The sequence below is a fragment of the Pangasianodon hypophthalmus genome, chromosome 9 (genome assembly GCF_027358585.1).
Source record: "Pangasianodon hypophthalmus isolate fPanHyp1 chromosome 9, fPanHyp1.pri, whole genome shotgun sequence".
NCBI classification, from domain to species: Eukaryota; Metazoa; Chordata; class Actinopteri; order Siluriformes; family Pangasiidae; genus Pangasianodon; species Pangasianodon hypophthalmus.
In genome coordinates, this window is record NC_069718.1 from 14,236,350 (window position 1) to 14,250,094 (window position 13,745).

A 13,745-nucleotide genomic window follows, 5' to 3' on the forward strand; every position below is an offset into this window, starting at 1 on the left:
ATCGTTTTACCAAGTAAAATTAGTGTTAGTTCTGGGGTAGGTATGATGCTGAGTTTAAGTATACAGTTGTAGAAAAGTAATGATTTATAATCCCACTATCCGGTGTCACACAGAAGATGATGAATTCCATTTTCGAATCTGGTTCCTCTCAAGGTTTCTTCCTCATGTCATCTAAGGGCGCTTTTTCTTGTATATCTGTACGACTGCTTTGTGAGAAGGTCTACTGCTAGAAGCGCTATACAATTAAAATTGAATTAAAGTAAGCACTCTACAAATCCTGGTTGATTTACCACCTTATGTAATCTAGTGGAATTACATACATGTGGTAAATGTGTATGCTGTCCAACTATTAGTGATTTTCTATCTAATTGTTTATGCTTCAAGAAATTGTGTTGACACATTGTTTACTGACACCGACCTCAACGGCACCTCCTTGAGTACATTTTCTCATGTGTTTCAACCACGGATCATAAAGCACTGCTCAAAAACATGGATCTCTCATCCAAGTCCTCGCCCCTTCATGTCCAGTGTCTCCCATTGTGCCTTACAGCACACAGACACACACTCACACAGAGCTAATTCAATTCCTCAGACCCCAGCAACACTATTAACGTTGTTACCATGGCAAACAACACACCATTCAGGACTGAAGTGGTGCTATGTTCTCGATAATGACATGTTATACAATGGAAACATGTTTTGTCCTCAGTGTCCAGTCTTGTTAACTACACCCATGCCTCCTTTTAACCCTGAAAGAGGAGCTCTTGTGGATATTTTGAAAACCAAAAGCATCAAATGGAAATGTTACGGCTTCCAAGGCTTTTACTGGTCCAGTAAACAGTTATTTGCTGGATCTATATCTATATCCAGTGGTATGATGATGTGATCCTGCTGTTCAAGTGGATTTGAGGAGGGGATTGTCAGACAAAACTTTTCCCTATATAGGAAAGAAAGCAACGGTATCACTAAGTGAATGATATTTTCCTGCTACAGAGACAAACAGGACAAGCATCCATTCTTCTGACATTTAATCCAGGCAGTGGCAGAGTGCCCACAGTAAGAGTAAGGGCATTATTAAGACACAGGAGGATCATCAGACCCTGTTTTGTGTGTCTGTATGTGTGTGAGATCAGACTTGTAGACTTACAATGAAGGAAGAAAAGGCACAAGAACAGTACAAGTGGCAAGTCTAGATTTCCACTTTTCTTGTAGCAGCATCTATTAATCTTGCTGGATCGTGGCTGCACTGCATGGATATAAACAGCAAGCATTACCTCATGGTGGAAGTCAAACGACAGCGCATGTAAAGGGAAATGACACCATTCTGTGTACACATTCAAGGACACTAGCAGTAGGTGGGTGGATATTTATTGGAGATTTAAAATATGCAGAACACTTAGGAACCAAACAGACATTTTCTGTCACTGCTCCACAACACCACAGCTGTGCTAAACCCTCTTCAGCCAACAGTCTCAGACATAAAATATGTGCAGCCTGCATTTGTGTTACAGCTGGTGGGGAAACAGAGAAATGAATCAGAACACTTTTTTCTGTCATTATGTAAAGTAACATATATGGTATATAGAGGATCAATGATGAAAGGCATGGCATATGTCAGCAAGTCTGTGTTTTCTGAGCTATCTGGGAGCAGTATGGCAGTACAAGAGCAGTAAAGTGTCTACTGACTCAGGGAGTGTCTAGCCTCAAACCATCAAACTGCTGACCTCCAGACAGACTCACTCATTTGGTCTTCTGTGAAATCCTACCATGTTCCTAATTACGCTCTGGGCTGTGTACTGATATTCATGATGCCTATACTACACTCAGATGGTCCTTATGCTACTTGCTATCGCCACTATGCTTCAAAACCATGCTAGTCTATTGATAGTATGTACTTTCGTATATATTTTAAAGATCATTTTTGTTATAAAGGCTTTTCATTTTGAAGAAAATGATTATGTAAGGAATAGACTCCTGATCGAGACATGTCATTCTTATGCCAGCCACGCCTCCTAGTTGCAAAAACATAGCAGGAGGCTATAGTGATTTTTAAGAGCAAAAATGTCACAGTGTGCTTTTGGGTGCCAGAATCACAAAAAAAGTGATCATGAGCACTTTCATTTACAGCATTTGGCAGACACCCTTATCCAGAGCAACTTACGTTTATCTAACCTTTTATACAACTGAGTAGTTGAGGGCCTTGCTCAAGGGCCCAGCAGTGGTAGCTTGGTGGTGCTCAGAATTGAACTCATGACCTTCCAATCAGTAGTCCAACATCTTAACCACTGAGCTACCACAGTTTTTAGCAGATCAGTGGATTGCTAACGAAGAATTTAACAGGCTTAGCTTGCTAGTTAGCTAACATGCCTAATTTATATTGCTTTAACAAACTTTCATAGCTCACATACTTACATAACTAGCTGGCTGAAGCTAGATAGCTAGATCACATTCTTACTGAGGATGAACATATTTAATGAACATAAGAGGATGAATTTAATGAACATATTTATCTAGCTAAGTTTGTTAAGCTTACAAATGAGTTTATTAGATCTGGGTGGGCAGCCACTCAGCTTTAATTGCCACAGCGTTCTCGATGTTGTAATTAAAAAACATTGGGTCTTGAATGTGTCCACAAACAACAAAGCTGTAAGCATCAAGAAGCATGTATGCCTTCAATTTCTCTCTAACACTCAGAGTATTAGATATGTACAGTATATGTGTCCAGTCATTGCAGGCTAGACCACCGCTTTAGCCATTGACATGATGCCAAGCCATAAGGATCTTCTGGAGTTACACCATTTGAAAGCTGAATAGCACTCCCTGTCTTTTAGTGGTAACATTTTAGCTAATGTCAATCTGATTCCTAAATAAAATTCTTGATATATTGAGTCAGATCATAAACAATTAGCATCAGGTTGTGAGGCTACTTTTTTGCAACCAGGTTTTGCATGCATTACTTTTTGTTTACAAACACTTGTAAAACAATAAAACTCGTGCATGTGTGCTGTTATAGGAAAATAATCAATGCCAGGATGGTGTTACCACCCAGAGGTTTGTTATTTTCCTATAAAAATGTCCCAATGTGTTTTATTCGAATACTGTATATACAACAGCAATTTGCCACTCATACCAAAGCAATTTATACTACAGTTTGTACCACCATTTTTCTATTTAATGTGGACCTCTTATTCTTTCCTGAAAAATGGTACACATGTGGTACTTACAGTATAATATAAAAAAATTATTGATATTTAAATAAATAAATAAATAAATGTGCACTGCCACATTTATATCATCATTGATGCAAGCATGTGAACGATTAAAATTGTGACTGGTGGGATTACACAGTGGCGCTGTCTTAATACATAATTAGTTATAATCTCATTACTCAAAAATCTCAAAAATCACTGTCCGTAATGCATCAAATGGTACAAAATGTAAACATAAATTCTTTATTTTTATTATTTGTTGCTTCACTATTGAAGACATAAGTTGCTGTAAAAATTTTAAGCATTTTTATACAGTTGGGTCTAATCAATTCTTCTGACTCCTATTTAAATTTTTTTTTCTGTACGGATTTTCATCTTTGCCCCAGTAGTTATTTAAATATGTAAATATTGTCATCCATTATATTTACTCTTCTTACCTTATATAAACATACTGATATGTTTGAAGTATATTGCCTTTATTTCTTGCAATGTATGCTCAGTGTAATCTTGTTCAGGGTGGCTTTTAAAAGAAAATGATGTGGCACTGATGTGGTGTGAGCCACCATGAGCAAAATGACACTGTTTGTTGTGGAAACATCTGGCATTGCTCTCAGATTTACTGTACTGATTGGACAGTGTGGACTGTTTCAGAGGTAGAAAAATGGTACAAATCATCTTGTACTGGTATAAGCCACTGAGTTTGGGTAAAATGGTCAAATTCCAGCATGCAGTGTAAAATATGTTAAATAAATACTTTACTGAAAGCCTGAAATTGAAGAATCCAGTGGCTCCAGTTGTTTTCTATAGCAGATACCAAGGGCAATACCTGGAAACTAACTATTAAGTTAATTCCTGCAGCATCTTTTGTTTTCCTAGTGGTTAGGCCAAAGCAGCTATGCTGTATATTAAAATGTGTGACATCTTAAATGAGCAAGAATTCACAAGCTTGTTGTAACTCTTTGTAAACTGTTTGCTTCAAAGAGAAGCATACTCAATCAGCATAGCATTAACATTCTGAGGCTTGGGGATGTCATCACCTGTACTGCTCCACCTCTACTCACAGTGGCAAAAGCACAAAATCTGTGTCTAGGGAAGATCTCAACATTCTTCACAGACACACAGTCTGGTTTATTCTACTAAGATAGAATGTAGAGCTTTTGTGTTTAAAATCTCAGCTCAAATTTATTTCTGAGAATTAATTCTATATAAGCACTAAATAGGATGTCTGACAGCTAAATGGGGTTAGGAAGTTGATGCTACTGTGGAAACATATGGTATGTTGCCATATATTCAGTGAGGAATTCACAGCTAAACAAAGGGGATCACATACCCACAAAAGTTCATTTTGAAAGGTCATTTGGCCATCATAAAACAAACTCCCTTGCAACCTGAATTAGTAAGAGTCCATAAATAACTTCCCATAGACCAAATATATGATTTATCATTAAGAGATTTTCTGGAAGGGGTTTATGTTGCCATGGATGAGTGCAGGAACTATGGACACGCATGCAACCCCTGACCCTGTGGCTCTCCATCCTCCACACTGTGCGCAGCTCGTTTCAGCTCAGAGATGAAAGAGAAACCTCTGCTGATCATAGGAAATAAATCCCGTCATCTCACAGAGCTAAGGCCTGACCCATGACTCAGTGTGAGGAATGCAATGGCCTGCACTCCCTCTCTCTCTTTCTCACACACACACACACACACACACACACACACACTCCCTGTGTTCTACCCTTCGCCTACACACACACATACACACAATAAAGAACACTATCATACACAGTCTCTCTCTTTCTCACACTTATGCACAGCCATGCTCATCACTTCCCACCTACACAGTACAGCAACAGAAATATAAGAACTTGGCAAGCACATGGTTTCTTTGAAACTGATCACTTACAATCAGTGACAAAGATACATATGCGGTTCACATCAACATGCTACAACTGGAGTGAGTATCACAGCTTATTCTCTAGAAATCACGACAAACAGGTCTTTGAGAAAAAATGTTGACTAGAGTAATCATCATTGTTTAAAGTTCAAGGCTGCAGCTGCATGCAGTGGGGTTTGGAAATGGATAAAGAACAAAACAAAGCCGCATCATCATGATACAATGTGTCAAAAAAAAAAAACGTATGAAGCATCATGTTCATAAAAACTGGAATGAATCCCAGCTGTGCAAAACATTTTCTGAACAGCACTCAGTCCTGTTGAAAGACTCCAGTTGCGCCATTCAGAATTGTTCTTACCCATTTAAATTCCCACATTAAAACTGGCAGAATAATGATTTTGACCATGCCATGACTACCACTGTATAACAGTTATGATGGATTATGAATATCAAAGTAACAAACAGAGCTTTTAAGTAATGATCGTTAGGTACAACTGTATGTTATGATTCATAGTAACTGATGAAAAGAACTAGAGATATAGCACTGTTTTGAAATCCACAATTGCACAAGGAAAATCATGAATCAACCTTACAATTGCAACTAAAAAAATTTCTGATGTACACAGTCATGTATGAGTGCAGGAATTTGGCCTCTTTGGGTGTCAGTTCTGCTTTAAAATCTTCGTGTGTGATTCAGAACATGAAAATGAACATATTGCTCTAAGGGGTTGAACTGATATTTCTCTGTCAGACTTTGCAAGCCACTTTCATGCTACATTCCACATACTCATTCTTTCCATCTATCTTAAACTGTGCAGGATTGTGTAGGACTGGTAGCGGAGATTCACTGTAGTACACAGTCTCAGATCCTATTCCTACCTGTAATGTGTATATATTCTATACGAAAGTTTGAGATAATCAGCGAGAATAATGTACAGAAAGAAGTGATTCATGTCTTTCAGTTTAATTTACTAACAAGAGTAAATAATTAAATGCAGATGTTTGTACCCCAGGCCCCTGAGTAAAAATAAGGAAAAAATCTTACTATCCTTACTAATCTTTACTATTTATACAAAAAAATTGATTTTGAGCTATTTTAAAATGAAACGGATGCATGCTGCAACAAAACAGCAACCATGAACATGAAGCAAAGGGATTTTCAGATCTTCAAACTTTTGCCTTGAAAAACTTTCCTTAAGGAAAAATCACATGCACTTCATGTGTGAACATATGTTTTACATATGCGATCACATGAAAAACATGTGAAAGTGCATTTCAGCATGTTATGCCATGAAATGTGAACACACGTGACATCATGTGAACAATATGTGATCACGTGAAAAAGAATTATTTATGTGAGAAAATCACATCTGGAAATTTTTCACATGCGATTCATGTGATTATTTACACATGAAGTACATATTATTTTTTTGTAAGGGCTGGTCTCCAAGAAGTTAGTGTATGACATCTGGCAGAATATTGCCATTATGACATCTAAATATTATAGCTGCCTATAGGATTGGAAAGAGAATAGAGACTGTTATAATAGCTTACAAGTTATGAGTGAATGTTTATGTCACATTCAGAAAGGAAGATGTACATTCCTGGGGAAAAAAAATGGGCCAAGATCAAAATGGCAAAATATTAAGCTTTTAATGGTCTTAACAACAAATCATTGGTCAGGAAATTAGCAAGAATTAAACAAATAGATAAAGGAAGTTAGTATGGGAGCTTTTCCCTTTGATTTCTTTAAATGTTTAAGCCTTGTGGTCCTTGATGGGCTGCATCAGGTGTGGCAGAGAACCAAAGTGTTTTAAGAAAAAAAAAATCCCAGAAGATATTTTTGGAAAATTTTGTACGCCCAGAAATGTGTTAGTTTGAATTTTACATCAAACATTTTAATCATTATCATGATTTTACCTTTGTGTATAAGAAGACCATATAAGTGAATTTCCCTGTTTCTAACTTTTACTCAAACAGTTCACTGCAGCAAAAGTAAATGAGCAAATCATGGTACAGGAGGACTCAGGAGTGCATTTGTTTAATTCTTGCTAATTTTCTGACCATTGATTTGTTGTTAAGACCATTATAAGCTTAATATTTGCCACTTTGGGCTTGGACCTTTTTTTTCTTTTTCTTTTCTTTTTTTTTTTTTTTTTTGCCCAGAAATGCACTATTCCGAACAATTTTTTTTTCACTGTTAAAATCCTTACCTGTAATAATGAAGGAATAACTGCAAATCCTAACACACTAAATGTCTTGTTCTTTGTATTTTTAAATTCCCTTGTGTATGCAAATGCTTGCACTCAACTCTATGTTCTGACAAAAGAGAACAAGAGCACCTAATAAACATTCTCTGAAACATGAATACACATTATCCATCACCGAACAGCAATTATGTAATTTCTGAACACAATATAGCAGCAGTTGTCTATTTCTTACACTACATAACCTCTCAAGTCTGCGATCCAACGTGATCCAACATTTAACTAGATTGTCTTCCTCTATCCATGTTGCTCAGCATCTGCTGCCTATGTAGTTTAGGTATTTTTACAGAGTCTAGCTGGCTTTTACAGCCCCCACCTAAAGCTTTACGGCATGCAAGCCATACTTCATCCACAGCCAGAGTAATGCTCCAATAGTCAGCCTTGTGAATTTCAAGCTCCAGAGGTGCTTAAACCTGCCATGATTTGGGAATAGAAGCAGTGTGCGAGTGCATACCAACAGGCTGAGATAATACCACAGAGGTGATGCTTATTCCTAGTACGATAATCACTCACCATGTGACTCGTCTCCTGCGGTCTGGTGAGTGGGTGCAAACAGGGCTGATGTCATTGAAAATCTACAACATGTTTACATTTGTTTGCTCTTCCAGATTAAATGTCAAGCATTGTATATACTAATGTTTAATATGCTTAAAAGTCTAAGCATGAGCTTCCTCCCAAAGAGAACCATGTTTGGCCCATTTTTCCTGCTTGCAACACATCGACTTTGAGAACTGACTGTTCACTTGCTGCCTAATATATCCTACCCCATGACAGATGCCACTGTAACAAGATAATCAGTGTTACTCACTTCACCTCTCAGTGGTTTTAATGTTATGGCTGATCAGTGTGTGTGTGTGTGTGTGTGTGTGTGTGTACTGTTTATATGAATTATTATTTATATCATTGTCAGATCCTTAAGGTTTTATGAAAAAAATATATATTTTAGCTTGGAAAGGCTGGATTACGTTCTGTTTATAAGGTGAACTGAACAGGAATTTAATAAGAATGCAAATCACAGTAAAACATTATGCAGATTATAATCTTTTCTCTTGTTTTCATGCCTGGTTTAGAATTGCAAATGTCTTTTTCAGCAGTAGAGCAAAACACTGCAAAAAAAAAAAGAAAAAGAAAAAACAGGCCTATTGTTTTAAGGGGCAAATAGCTATGTGGATTTGAAAAGCAACAGAAGCCTCTCTGGCTCTCTGCTAGGCTCTGGACAGTTGAAAGTCACTGATTCTGCAGATAATGATCAGTTCTCAGTCCTAATGTTAAACAGATTTGTTTTATTTGATTATGCTCTTAGAAAAATGGTTAGATATAGAACACTAAAAAGTGCCTCTGTAGGAAGCCCTAAAGGAAACCTCCAACCTGAAACACACTGAACATTGAAATATTTGTGATTTGCTTAATGATACGTGTGCTAATTTGTTGGTTGATGCTGTATGTTCATTCCTGTGAGAAGTTTGCTGTTGTGTGCTGCTCTGACACCACAGGGAGACATTACAGTTAATAACAGAAAAAAATAACAATCTCAAACATAAGTGATAATCAGATTTTACTGTTAGCTCTTAAAAACAAAAGCAGAAGAGCTTCTTTTCCCACTCGCCATTTTCCAGCAACGTTCAATGTCATGTTAATGAGAAATCCAGCTTTGAAGTATTGGAGACAGCAAATGCTGGACTCAAAGTTCCAGAACATAATGCAGATATACGGCACAGTTGTGTTGAGTTATGACAGAGACTTGGATCAACTAGTTTGTGATCCACGATATGACAAGCATGATGGTGTTGGCATCAGTATTAGCCTGAATGTTGAAGCTTTGAAGCTGAGCTGTTTGACCAGAGTGTACAGATCAGGAGGTCAGAGAGATCAGAGATCAGGACTAAAGCACTGCTGCATCGCTCTCTTTAGGTAGTAATGAAGCAAGGGTTAAATCTCACTGGCTCTACTTTCAGTGGGTAGTCAAATGCCATTGTTGGTAATTTAGGAAACCATTAACCAAAGTGAAAATGTCAGTGAAAGAAATTTAAACCAAAAAAAAATCCAGCACCAAGACCACTAAAGATCACATATTGATTATGAATATTCAAATGCAATATTCAATCAGGGTGGATTTTTCCTTTTAAGGTTCTGTGCAGAACTCTATATCAGAGGTCTTCCTTATCAAAAACGGCACCATCTAGAAGGTCTTTAGGAAACTAAGAACCATTAACGACCCCTTGAAAAAAGCCAGACCAAGCTGAACACTTCTGATCATGTAGTATGGGCCAATGCTAAGAAAATATTATGAAATTTACATTACATTAGACTGCATTCAGACCTCTCAGAAGCTTTCTCAAAATTCTAGCCAGCATATATTTTTCTTTATTTTCCCTGAAGAAAACCTAAACATATTTAAAGGCTTAGATATTTAGTATGAGGTGCCAGATGATTGTTGCTTTCTTCCAGAGCCATGTTTCTGTGGGAAATGTAGACATGTAATTTAACACTATATACCCAAAGAGGACAGGCAGTGATATGCCAGATATTATGACATGTTCCAGCTACGATACTTAAGATATGAGATATGAGTACTACCACTCCTGGAGAAAGCAAGCCAGATACAATGAACAACCTGGCATGAGGGAAAAAAAACATGTTTTTGAAAAACATTACCTGCCTTGATGTTCACCAGATATTAATTTGTTTTTCATAATAGGGCTGATATTTGTATCAAAAACAGCTTGAAACTATTTGGAAGGGAAACCAATAGAGGGGAATGTCTTGGGCACGTTAGACCCAAATATATGACCTGAGTCCCTGCACCCTCTAGTGGTTAAATAAAGATACATAGAAGATCAGTTTAAATAAATAAATTAATTAAAATTTAATTTAAAAAGATATATACAGCTATGTAAAAGCATGTAAAAAAAAAAAAAAAGCAGCTAAGAGACACATTCCATGTCTGATTGGTTGGTGTAAACCTCTGTCTGTGGGAAAAGATAATCTCCTGAGTCAAGCACTGAGCACAAGCCAAATACACAAGTTAAACTTCATCACAGCACAACTTTTTTTTCAGAAAGTGAGGTTCAACAGGGTGACTTTCCTCAAAAAAGCCCGAGGCACACTGAGGCTTCTGACGAATACTATGATCTCATGCAGTCTGGGAAACAAGGGTTGTACTGGGGTTTAGAGTGTAGGTTAATGCAGGTCATTTCCACACACATCCTGTACAGCCTGCTCTGTCACTGCTGATAGCATCAGAGTGCATGCTAAAACAGGCGTTAGAAGCAGACTTGATCTGTCTCACTTAGGATTTAACAGTTGTAACAAGTTGCATTATGCGTTAGAAAGTCATGTCACCCAACCCACTTAAAAGTATGTAATGACCTTAGTATTATAAGGTTCTGTCTGGGTTAAGAATGAATGTGATAGAACCTTATAATACAAAGGACATTACACAGTTGGTATTAAAATGCCTAATTTTAATTGTGGTATCATATAAACACATATAAACCATATGTTTAGTGGAGCCAACTAACAGCTTGCTTCCAGTTAGTCACTTTCTGTTAAATCCTAGGACTGTGTGTCTGCGCCACTAGAACGTTGTGCTGGTGTAAACATGACACACCGTGTTACATGTGCTATGTTTAACCAGATGGTGGTAGAATTGACTTGTGCACTGAACCTGTGGGGTATTTATTAGTCCAGAGAGGCCACCCATTAAACACCCAGAGTGAGCATAGCCATTACAGCTAGCTCCAAACTCAGTTAGGATCGAGTTACTACCTAATTCCTTCATATCTACAAAATGTCCCATATTAGTTACTCCAGGTATTAAGCCTTTTTTCCATGTGTTAGAGACTTGAAGTCTCATAAACTCTGCTTTATACTCTGTGAGCAATGCTGCAGTGTGTGCTCTCTGTAATGAGTGGAAGCAGCTGTTTCAGGCCTGTTTTCTCACACTTTCCTGCATTTGAAAGAATCTGCAGTGGGTCATGACATCATTGGCATAATAACATGTTAGCTTTAACAAGGGTGCTGCCTGGATTTATTATCTTTTTTTTATTTCTGGAAAGGTATGCAATATGTTCCTGCCAAAGAAAATATGTGGGATAATGATAAACCCACTTTAAGTCATACAATAACATGATTCAATTACATGAGGGAATTCGTCATCCTTCAAAATTCAAATGTAACATTTCTACATGATATCCTGGATGGGTAAAAATGCCACCTCGCTCATAACCATATTTTACAACTGAGAGTGTCTCAGTGCACATCTTGTGCACCTAACATAGCTCAGTATCCTCTTGCATTCAGTGCTACAGATTCAGGAGATATTCTTAGCAAGTCAACTCATCTTGGTCCCACATTTGAGCTTCTAGAGGTAACTTAAGAACAGCAGACACTAAACAAGTGGGCATGGTAGAGGCTATTAACTCCAGGCAGCCCTCACCATACATGGAGGCAGCAGGTGTCCGAGTTCAGTCAGGGGAAATTGATTGAAGCTGAAAATGTGTGTCTGGAAATGAAAGTCACTTTCTGCAGTGAAAGTTGTTTTGGGTGTTTCTGGCTCATTTGCAAAGAAAAGGGAATAATGTGATTCAAGGGACTGAAAATTAATTATTTCTACTAGACTGTAGAGCAACAAAAAATACTCTATATACCTAACTCTATACTAACTCTAATACCTATTAAATAACTTTAATAGGTTTTGGGCTGTTAATAAGCTGCTATTTGTAAATGTACATACCATATTACTGAGCATGTGTCTCATGTTATCCAGTCATTCTGTTACTAGAAAATAATGCAACAAAACATTATTTTGCTTGGTTTAGCTTTACAAATGAGGCCTTAAAATATATGTTCTGTAGGCAATTATGAAGAGACAGTCACACGGCACATGAGATCATAGGGGCAAGTGCCTGCCTGCTACACCAACTAATCATAGTCCTATGTGTTTCAAAATCCACTTCACCCTGTTATTTAATCTTTGTAATAAAAAACATAACTCCAATATGACAGAATATAAAAATAGGGCATTTATATTTAGAAACAACTTTTTACCTTCAGGTGGAATTTTCCATTACATGACTGCTTTTAGATCTTATAAAACAACTTAGTGGAATTAGGGAAGAAATTCCTAGAAAAAGTAGTTTGAGAAGTTCTGATTAGTTATGCACACTATACATGAAGGAAAACAGCGAGAAACTCCATCTCGTTACAACCTCATAGTTATTTGATTCCCTTGCATGACTGTGAATAGCTGGCCTTTAGTAAAACATGCTCTTGCTCTCTCTCAGTAGGAGATCTGATTTCACAGCCAAATTATTCATTTCACCAGAAGCCTGGAAACTCACTTTTCCACAGTGAAACGTGACACACTTTATCATGATTAAACATCTGATCAACAATTTGATGCTTTAGGTTTTAAAAAATACCCAAGTATAATTCATTAAAATCTTACAGAAAAGCAGTCACAATAAATTAGGATTGACATCATAAAATTACAGAAATTACAGTAAGATCCTTGTCCCTGAATCACATGTTGAGGTGTGTATTGTGTACCTTCTCAAACACACACACACACAGTCCTTGTCAGGACACACTTTTATTTTGAAAGTTTTGTTGTTGTTCACAGCTCAAGTAGTATATAACACTCAAGAGTTACAGACTGTAGGATGTATGTGCTTTTTCATTACTGACGGTTTGGTCTGACAGACAGTCACTTGGCTAATCCATAATCAGGAACTCAAACAGAACAGAAATGTTTCTAACTAAAGCTAGAATTCAGTTGTATTTAGATGGGTTGGAGAAGGTTTAAACTTGAGGATCATTGGCAGCCATGTGTAAAACATTACCAAGTTCAATTTCTAGTTAAAGGATAAAAGTGGATAAAATAAAATAAAAAATTCAGCAACTGAAGCTATAGACCAGCTCACTTTATATATATATATATATATATATATATATATATATATATATATATATATATATATATATATATATCCATATGCTTAGTCTTGATACCTTGTTTTCTGTTTACCTTTTCAACTTTCCAGTGAATTAATTCAGTGTGATAACTATACATACTATCAAAATTCAATTTCCCTCTAACTCAACCTTTAAGGCAATCTTAAAAATCACCTCATATTATAATCCTGTATTACTCTATTGTGGAAATCTACATTTTTTTATTAATATAATTTTTTTTTTATTGAGGGTGGAGGTTCATCTATTCAATAGAGATTCAAAGTTTTGTTTTATTTTAAACCATTTTTATTTGCTTTATGCATGAGCAAAAATAAAGGGCACATATATATTTCAGTACACGGTATACACTATGTATTTAATATCATACACGTGATGTGTAAAAAAAAAAAAAGTGAAAAA